The sequence below is a fragment of the Equus asinus genome, chromosome 20, assembly GCF_041296235.1.
Source record: "Equus asinus isolate D_3611 breed Donkey chromosome 20, EquAss-T2T_v2, whole genome shotgun sequence".
Lineage (NCBI taxonomy): Eukaryota > Metazoa > Chordata > Mammalia > Perissodactyla > Equidae > Equus > Equus asinus.
In genome coordinates this window covers 52,590,856-52,599,911 of record NC_091809.1, presented here as the reverse complement: position 1 = coordinate 52,599,911, position 9,056 = coordinate 52,590,856, and the positions used below count along the sequence as shown (strand labels likewise).

Here is a 9,056-nt window from a genome sequence, read left to right as displayed (position 1 = left end):
AACCATATATCTGTAGCTTGTCAAAAATCATACCAAGTAAACACATAACTTCCTTCCAAGAGCAAGAATTATTTGATTAGCCTCCTGTAGGCGTTGTGTTGACCAATTGACTCAGCTTTACAAATCACTTACAACTTCTGATTACTGGTATCTCACACTTACTGAGCGTCCACAATTTTCCATGTGCTAGAGAAGGCCTTCTAGAAGAGATGGTCTAATTTTCTTTGTCATGCTCATTTTCCAGCATTATGAGGGCATCCTCACTTCCAACTGGTACTTGGTAGCCGTAGCATTAAAATTTGCACCAGGGGTCATTTTTGATGAGTGGAAAGGAGTGGGAGATAACTATGCAATACAATCATCAAAAGTGATAAATATCTCCTCATCAAGTCACTTAATGTGGTGATATTACTAATCAAAGCACCCGCTTTCTGTAAATTCCTGTTATGCATGGAATCCTACCTTCCAGAGTTGCCATGTCCATCAATGATGTCCACATGCGACACTTCATTGGTCCCACTTCTTCTCTATCCACTCTTTGTAGATGCTCAGCAATTACTTCACATTTTTCCGATATGTTAAAACCTTCAGGAAGGATTCTTGGGCACTTAAGAGATTCATGAAAGGGCTTCTGCAGGGATATGCATCTAGGGTGGCCCACTCTTCTGGTTTTCCCAGGACTCTTCTTGATTTAGCACTGAAAGTCCTGCATCCCAGGAAAGCCCTCAGTCCTGGGTACACCAGATAATTGGTCACCTTACATAACCCACTGAAATTGTGTGGAAATTTTGGTGTGTGTGTGCAAATGCATGTTTTCCTATGGAGAGAGTTCAGGGCTTTATTCAGATCCTAAAAGGGCTCATAAAAAGTGAATAAACCACTGATTGCCAATATTCCAGAAGAGCAGAGGATTACAAACCTCTAAGCCCCTCCTCACCCTTACACCTCTGCGAGCAGCCATATGATTCTATTTAGGATTAATCTACAAATAATATGGCCAGCACAGAGGATGGTGCGAATACACACTGATGCTTCCATGACACATATTCATGCATTTATTCCACAAATACATATTGATACTGGCCTATGACCAGGGGATAAAAAAGTCCAGTCCCTGCTTATAAACAAGCAGCAAGGAGAGAAATAAGATGTCTTCAGACAGCAATAGATGCCATGAAAAATAAAATGGGGTAATGTGATACATAGAAATTAGAAGAGGCATACTTTAAAGGGGTGGTTAAGCGAGGCCTCTCTAAGGCAGGAGCATTCGTGCTGAGGCCCCACAAGTACACAAAGATCTGAGGAAGATTGTTCAGGCAGAAGTGGAGCAAATGCAGAAGCCCTGAGGGAGGGATGAGCTGCCGAAAGGAGACTAGTGTGACAGGAGTACAGTGAGCTCCAAGTAGAATGCTATCAGATGGAGCAGAAGAGACAGAGGCCAGTTGATGCCTGGCAGGCCATGTAAGGAATTTTAATTTTATTTTAAATTCACTAGAAAGCACTTGGAAGGTTGTTAGCAGGGTAGTGATATGATCTGACTTGCATTCCCTTGAAGATCTTTCTGGTTGCTGTGAGGAAAAAGGCTTGTAGCGAACAAGGGTAGAAACAGGAGGACTGATCGTCCAAGGGGGGAGCAGAGGTGGGCTTGGACTCAGGTGTGGGCGGTGGAACTGGAGTGATGTGGACAAGGTGGGGATGCATTCCGCAGGTACGGGCAACAGGACTTGACATTGGGGCTGAAGGAAAGAGCACGATCAAGAATGATTGTGTAATTTATTGCTTGCACGACTGTCTCCCCTATGAGGCTGTGAGGTCCTTGCAGGTTGGAAGAATACCTTTTCATCTCTTTATCTTTACCAACTAGCACAAGGCTTGGCATACGGTTCTCTAATAAATATTTGTTGGGTGATGAACTGATAAGTGAACATAAGAGCAAATGGAACTTGGTCTTTCTGTTCCTAAATGAAGAAAGGAAAGGAGAAATAGGCTGAAAAGAACTCACAATGCTTGTAATGGCAGTGGCTGCTGTCTGGCCAGGTTATAAAAACATAATTCCAGATATCTAGTCTTAAGCAGAGGGGAGGTGGAATGTGTTTCTGATGCAGAAATAAGAAAGGATAAGTCTGTTTTTTCTTATTTGGGTCCAGAAGAGAACCATAGAGGAGCTGGAATCAGCACTGTGCCTACTAGGAAGGACCAGAAGTCGCTCCGCATCTGTCCACATATGAGATTCCTATGTTGACTCGTTTCATGTCTTTTAATTGTGCAGAGGTGAGTCCTTATGTCATTTTCCCTGCTTGTCTCCTGTCTTCCCTTCAAGGGATCTTTGTAGATCATATGGATTCTTTCCCCTCAGTAAAGTCACCTGACTATTCTTCTTTGACATTCTCCTTGAGATCTGAAATGAAAACAGTTCCCAGTTTCTGTCTGCAGACTTTGGCCAAAGGAAGTGCTTTGCTGTATTGACTGGTCTAATTCCTACCTGTTTTAAAACATGGCAGCTTCAGATCGAACGAGGAGATTTTATGTTTCCTCTTCAGGGAAGTTTCTTCCTTAACATTTTTAAGTAAGTAGTGGAGAGTTTTCTCTTATTACAACAGATGTTGGTGTTGTTTTATAGTTACAGAAGTCAGTGCTTCATACCTTGATGGTCAACTCCTCGGCACTGAAATGTTTTGATATTTTCTTGTGGGTTTTGCTAAGCACAAGTGAACAAACCATTTAATACTTAAATCACGCCCAATGCTTAGCACACAGTAGGAGCTCTGTAAATGCTTGTTGAATAACTGAATCAATCAAAGTACAAAGAGTATTTTTTTTACATAGCACATAACTATGCCATTCCAACAAATATGGTGACTAGGCCTCAAACATCTTCTGAATTGATTATGGATAAAACCACCATTGAAAGTGGAGTTCCTGGAATTCTTAGTCTGGATTCAGGCCAGCACAGCACTTTACGCACCCTCTTTCTCGCTCCTGCTATTTGTCAAGGACAAGTTCTCAGTAGTGTTCCGTAAGAATCAATCACACTGGTCAAGGTCGCTAAGTTTTAGAGAAGATGTGGTCCCTTCGTGATCTCTCAACTCTTGTGCACCAATTAGGTCCTGTTTAACTGGACCTCACTTCTTGGCAGCTGCTCTTTTCACAGTTAAATATTCTCTATACCTGTTTGTTGATGTGTCACAGATACCCATAGAACAGGTAACACAGAAATGAGGTGAAAAACATCTAAATCCATCCAGCACCAACGAAATGGACCATCAAGGCAGCACACCACAGGCACAGCAGCCTAACACTGTCATGTGCAATCACTCAAGGGGTAAGTATTCATTGCTTCTCCACAGAAGTTCCTGGAATGAAAAATAAAACATTTGGGAACCTTTAATAAAATGCATTTTTATAGCATGATAAAAGTAATAAATGTTTATTGTAATAAAATAAACAATAAAACATATATAAAATACAAATTAAAAGCCACCCCTCAGCTCTTCCCCTCTCCCAACTCTCCATACCCAATTCAAATGACCACTAAGATCACCATTATCAGCAGACTAGTATTGCCCTTTTATGCATTTCCTAAGCATGCATGTTCTTTTTACACAACTATATACTGTGCATTTCCTGCAACTTGCCATGTTGACTTAACAGACATCACTCCAAGTCAGTACAGAGAGAGGTGCTATATTCTCTTTGATGGAGTTCACATGTGGCATTGCAAGTTAATTCTAGTTTTTTGGACTTTCTTTTGCTATTAAAAACAGTTCTTTGTGACTATTTTTTACATATATTTCTGTGCACTTATCTGTAGGATACATTTCTAGAAGTGGAATTGCTGCCTTAAAGGGTGGACACATTTCAAATTTTGATTGATATTGCAATTGCCCCTACAAAATGGTTGTACCAATTTACACTCTCAGAAGCTCTTTTGATTGGTAATTTTTCCTGAAAATGAAAAGATGGAGAATGAACACCAGGGACCTTGACTAGGGAAGAAGTCTAGGGAAGACTAGAGTAAAGAAGCAGCAAAATCAAGAACAAGTCACTTCGCCACCTTGCCTCTGGCTGGGTCTGCTGAGCCTGACGCACAGCAGGAGAGAACTGAATGAAGGAGCTGTTGATCAACAAACATCGCCCAGCAAGTCAGGCCTGGAGAAGCTGCTTTCTCCATAACAGATACTTAAAAAAAGAAAGGGAGGCATGAAGAGAGAACATCTCTAATCTACCTGTCTGGTTTTATTCAAGGATATCTGTACCTCACTCCAGAGGATGAGAGGCCTTTTGGACAAGGTTTTCTTTTAAAAGCAACAAGTACAAAGTGTTTGAGTGGTGGTAATTTAATTCTAACACCACTCAGAATTCCTGGAAGAAACAAGATCCAGTGCAATAGATGATGGAGTCATTCGGGCGAAATGGGGTTAAGGGGACTGACATGCATTAATTGGCTCTTTCTGGCCTTCCCTAGCTATATTAATAAAGATCTACTGAACATCTTAACCCTATGCTTGTCAAGCTCTGAAGCAATCCATTACTATTTCTCTGCTTGGATTTGCTAAGAGCAGAACAAAAAGATATCTGATCCCAAGAGAAATTCCCATAAGTACCATCACCTGCGGCCAAGAAATTTTCTTGAAAAGTAGGAATAAAAATGAAGTTTGTAAAGGAAAAACAAATGCCAGAAGCAAGAAGGCTTGCCGCTGGCATTTTCTCAAAAGGATCACCTTCAACATGTGAAAAACTGACAAGTCCATTGGCATCCCCTCTCCCATTTCTAATATCATAGTCTGCCCATTTTTCCCCTCTTTTGAGACAACTGTTTTAGTAATCCATCTCCATGACCCCCCAGTTGTCCATACCAGCGTGATGAATTGCCTGTCACAATCCTAGAAATGAGAAAATCTGAGAGATACAGGTGGCTTCTCATTATTCACAGTAGTTATGTTCTGTGAAGTCGCCATGAACACTGGAGAATACTGAATCACTGAGCCCAGGGGAAAAGCAGGGGAGGAGCCTGTGGTCACAACAGTTTTGTCAACAGATCCACGCAGAATCTTATTTTATGTGTGGTTCTGTTTAAAGACACCTTATTTTATCTATATAGATATCTCATTGATTCAATAACATTGGACTCACGGCCAACAGCAGTGACTACTCCATGACTGAACAAAGCTCATCTAACATATATTTTTACCATAAGCACATCACAGCCATTTTGTACCTAGGAACACCAGACAGCACTTCAACACTCACTTCTGGGCCATTTTGAACAGCAAGATCACCAACAAAAAGCACAAAAATGCAAAAAAAAAATAGTTCAATATATTGTGAAAAGGACATTTGGGGATGGCCTGGTGGCATAGTGGTTGAGTTCACACAATCCACTTCGGCGGCCCAGGGTTCTCCAGTTTGCATCCCAGGCGTAGACCTACACACCACTCATCAAGCCATGCTTTGGAGGCATCCCATGTATAAAATAGAGGAAGATGGGCACAGATTTGGCTCAGAGTTCCTTTTCTTCAAGCAAAAAGAGGAAGATTGGCAACAGGTGTTAGCTCAGGGCCAATCTTCCTCGCCAAAAAGAACAAAAAGGGCATTTGTTTACATATGAGAGCTGAAAAGAAGGCAGAGCATTGCGTTGTTCAACCTCAGCTGGGAGCACACCTGTCAGGTAACCCAAAAGTTTTTCTGCTTGGTGAATATCTGTAAATCACAACCTAAGTGCCACAAGTATTGATTTGGGGGTTAAAAATATGTGAATGTTAGCGAGTAGGTAAATTTACAAATATGGAATCTGTGAATGGTGAGGATCAAATGTATTTCCCACTCAGGCCAGATCAGACCTCCCCACCGGGCATCCTCCCCACATCCTTCCCGACTCCTCCGGGTTGGCCCAGTGTGTCTTAGACGGCTCCAACAGATGGAGCCGCTTTGTGAAGGCACTGAACAAGGTGCTGAGGAGCAGCGTGGAATAGGACGTGTGGATAACCCTCCCTCCCCCGAGCTGCTTATCATCTTCTAGGGGAGAAACAGGCTCAAAAAAAATGATGGTTTAAGACCCAGTTTGGTAGGTGGCATTATAGGCTAATGAGGTGAAAGAGATAGTAGATTCAGAAAGTGTACAAGTACTTCCTACAGTTTTCCTTGGTATTCTTTATTCTTAATTAAAGCCTTTTATATCACAGCACAAAAATAATCATTCTTTCAAAGGAGATACCGAAAATAGGATTATCAGATTCAGCAACTAAAAATACAGGACAGCCAGTTAAATTTGAATTTCAGATAAACAACAAATGGTTTTTCAATGTAAGTATGTCCAATGTTTATGCTAAATACACTTCTGTGTTACAGTAAGTATGTCCACTGCCCTGAGCAGAGTCAGGCAAACAGCCGAGGACAGGAGGAGAGTGGGAGGCGGGCGATGCATGGAAGCTGGGGGCAGGCGCAAGAGGAAGGAAGGTTTTTCCGTCCTGGCTCCACTAAGTTCTGCCTTAAAGTCACTCAGATTTTGCTGAATTTCAGTTTCTTACCTTTTACTTGAGGATAATTACTTCTTCCTCAGTAGGCAGTTGGGATGACCCAGTGCAGTAATGTATGTCAGTCGCCCACACAGTGCCCCTGTATAAGAGTTGTTGTCGTGATTGTGATTGTTCCTGTCTGAGGCAAGAAGGAGAACCAGCAATTCTGTGACCATCAGAAACTTCAGATGTTTTGTTTTGTTTTATTTTGTTTTTGTTTTGTTTCCAAGGCTGTTGTGGCCTGGGAAGTATCATCATAGAAAGGCGTCAAAAATTGCCTGGTTTTTTTAGCATAAAATAGCTTGCTTCACATTGTTCTTCTAAATTCCTTAAGGCTGAGTCTCACCATGAAAAGTAAAAATGTCAACTATGTATCTGCTTTTACTACATCTCATGTAACATCTGGATGTTTGGAAACTTCTAGATGCCAATTTTTCAAATTTTAAAATAGGTTCTTGTTGACTTTGTAATATATGGCTGTAGAACTCCATTTATGTTATTTTATACCTTTATTAGCATTCCTAAAGTGACTTTGCACACATTTGATTTATTTCTTGCTTATTCCCTTTTCAGGACCAAGCAACAAAGGGTTTGGATGATGAAGAACCGATCAAGAATCATGGCAGCTCACTCTGTAACTTGTCTCAAATGGAACCATTACTTTGTGTTGATTTTCCTATTTAATTTTTAAAACTTGAGAACTCAGCAGTGGCAGCAAAGTTCATCAGCAGTAATGGTAGAGTTCATTTTTTATTCATTAAACAAATATTTATATGTTCTATGACTACAATAGCTCAGTCACTGTTCTGGGCACTGGAGAAACAGCAACGAATAAAAAATAGATGAAAATCCTCGCTCTCTTGGAGCTTACATTCAAGGGAGATGGTCAACAGTTAGACAGATAAATAAATGTAACAATTGATCTTGGTGGAATGTTCCCAGTACACGACAGAGTCTCTGTAAGAAAAGGACTTTAGAGCTCCAGAAACAAATGGGATGGGCTAAGAACATGGACACTAGGCCTGCCCACAGGTGTCCTCCACCAGAATGGTATACACTACATATGGTGCCTAGAAATGGGCAGTTGTCAACATAGGCAGCAGAATTGGCCTGAGCCAATGTGGGCTAACAGAGGAATAGAGGCAGAGTGGAAACAAGACCAGGGTGTGTGGCAATAGTTATGAGCATCTCAGCCACAGTGGTGTACAGAGCAGCTCTCCAGCCCCTGCAAGCCAGGCCCAAGGAGAGATGACCTAGGGCAAAGGAGTGGACACCTGGAGGTCAAGAGAGGCTCTATAGTGGCCTGTGTGGTTGGCAGCCTGCCATGGCAGCCAGGCAGCCATTCATTCACTCTATGAATCTTTACTAAGTACTTCCAATATGTCATGCGCTATTCTAAGTCCTGGGGGTACCACAGAAAATAAGACAGATAAAACTCCCTTCTTTATGGAATTTGCACTTAGAGGTAGACAATAAACACTGTAAGTAAATAAAGCAAATAAGGAAGTTAGGGAACACTGGGAAGGTGTTACCAATTTTAAATAGAATGGTCAGTTTAGGCCTGACTGAGAAGAGGACAGTTCTGACCTGAAAGAAGTAAAGGAAGAAGGCTGTGGCTCAGTGGGAAAGGATAATTGCAGGCAGAGGAATCAGCACGTGCAAAAGCCCTGAGGCAGGAGTGTGCCTGAGGAAGGGTGAGGAGATTAGTGTGACTGGAGCAGAGTAAGCTGGAAGGAAAGTAGCAGTTGCTGAAGCCAGAGAGGCAATGGGTGAGTGGGTATGTGCGGTAGAGAGAAAGAGAGAGGATACATAAGTCATTGAGTGAAATTTTGCTTTTATGTCAATGAGATGGGAAACCCTTTGGAGGGCTCTGAGCAGAGGACTTGACTTAGATCTGACTTAGAGGATCTGACTTAGATTTAAACAAGTTCACTCTGGCTGCTGTGTAGAAAGGAGACTATATAGAGGCCAGGGCAGTTTCTAAACTCAAGGCATTAGTTAGGTAGTAGACAATCTAATGCTGAGTCAGCTCAGCCACTGCCCCCTGATTTTTTACATTCCTTTGTCTAAGAACAAGATTGATGACAGAGCCAGTGGCAAGGCAGTAGCCGCTGCAGAAGGGGACAAAGCTACCCTAGACATGGGAGAAACCGGCTGAGAAGGCAGGAGTCACAGAGATTGGTGGCTCTCAACCTCAGTTTCACACACATCACCCCAGGGAGCTTTTAAAAATATGATGCAAGACCCATTTCATTGTTCTTGGGTGGAGTACTTTTATTAAGACCCCCCAGGTGATTGTAATGTGCAAACAGGGCGAAGAACGATTAATGGGGACCATTGCAACCAGACACCACAAAAGAGCAGGTGGTCACATATCCATTCATCACACATTTCTTAAATATTTATTATGCCCAGCTGGGAGCACCCTAGGGAGTGATATGATCATACTTGGAAATTTTATCTGACATGGTAGACAAAATAATTGTGGTTGGTGAAAGGGGAATGGGAAGAGCAATGGTTCTCGTGTGTATCAGAATCACC

The 9,056-nt window shown here is 41.9% G+C and overlaps 1 long non-coding RNA gene across 3 annotated transcripts; it reads left to right on the top strand.

Moving 5' to 3' along the window:
- The first annotated feature begins 1,021 nt into the window (after nt 1-1,021).
- On the top strand, nt 1,022-7,346 carry LOC139041223 (uncharacterized). Of its 3 annotated transcripts, XR_011496049.1 has the most exons (4): nt 1,022-1,461; nt 2,148-2,271; nt 3,190-3,322; nt 7,089-7,346. It is a non-coding gene; the product is annotated as an uncharacterized lncRNA (long non-coding RNA). The 3 variants fall into 3 exon arrangements; XR_011496047.1 differs by having other exon boundaries at nt 2,148-3,322; XR_011496048.1 differs by lacking the exon at nt 1,022-1,461 and having other exon boundaries at nt 1,472-2,271.
- Nucleotides 7,347-9,056: the final 1,710 nt, after the last annotated feature.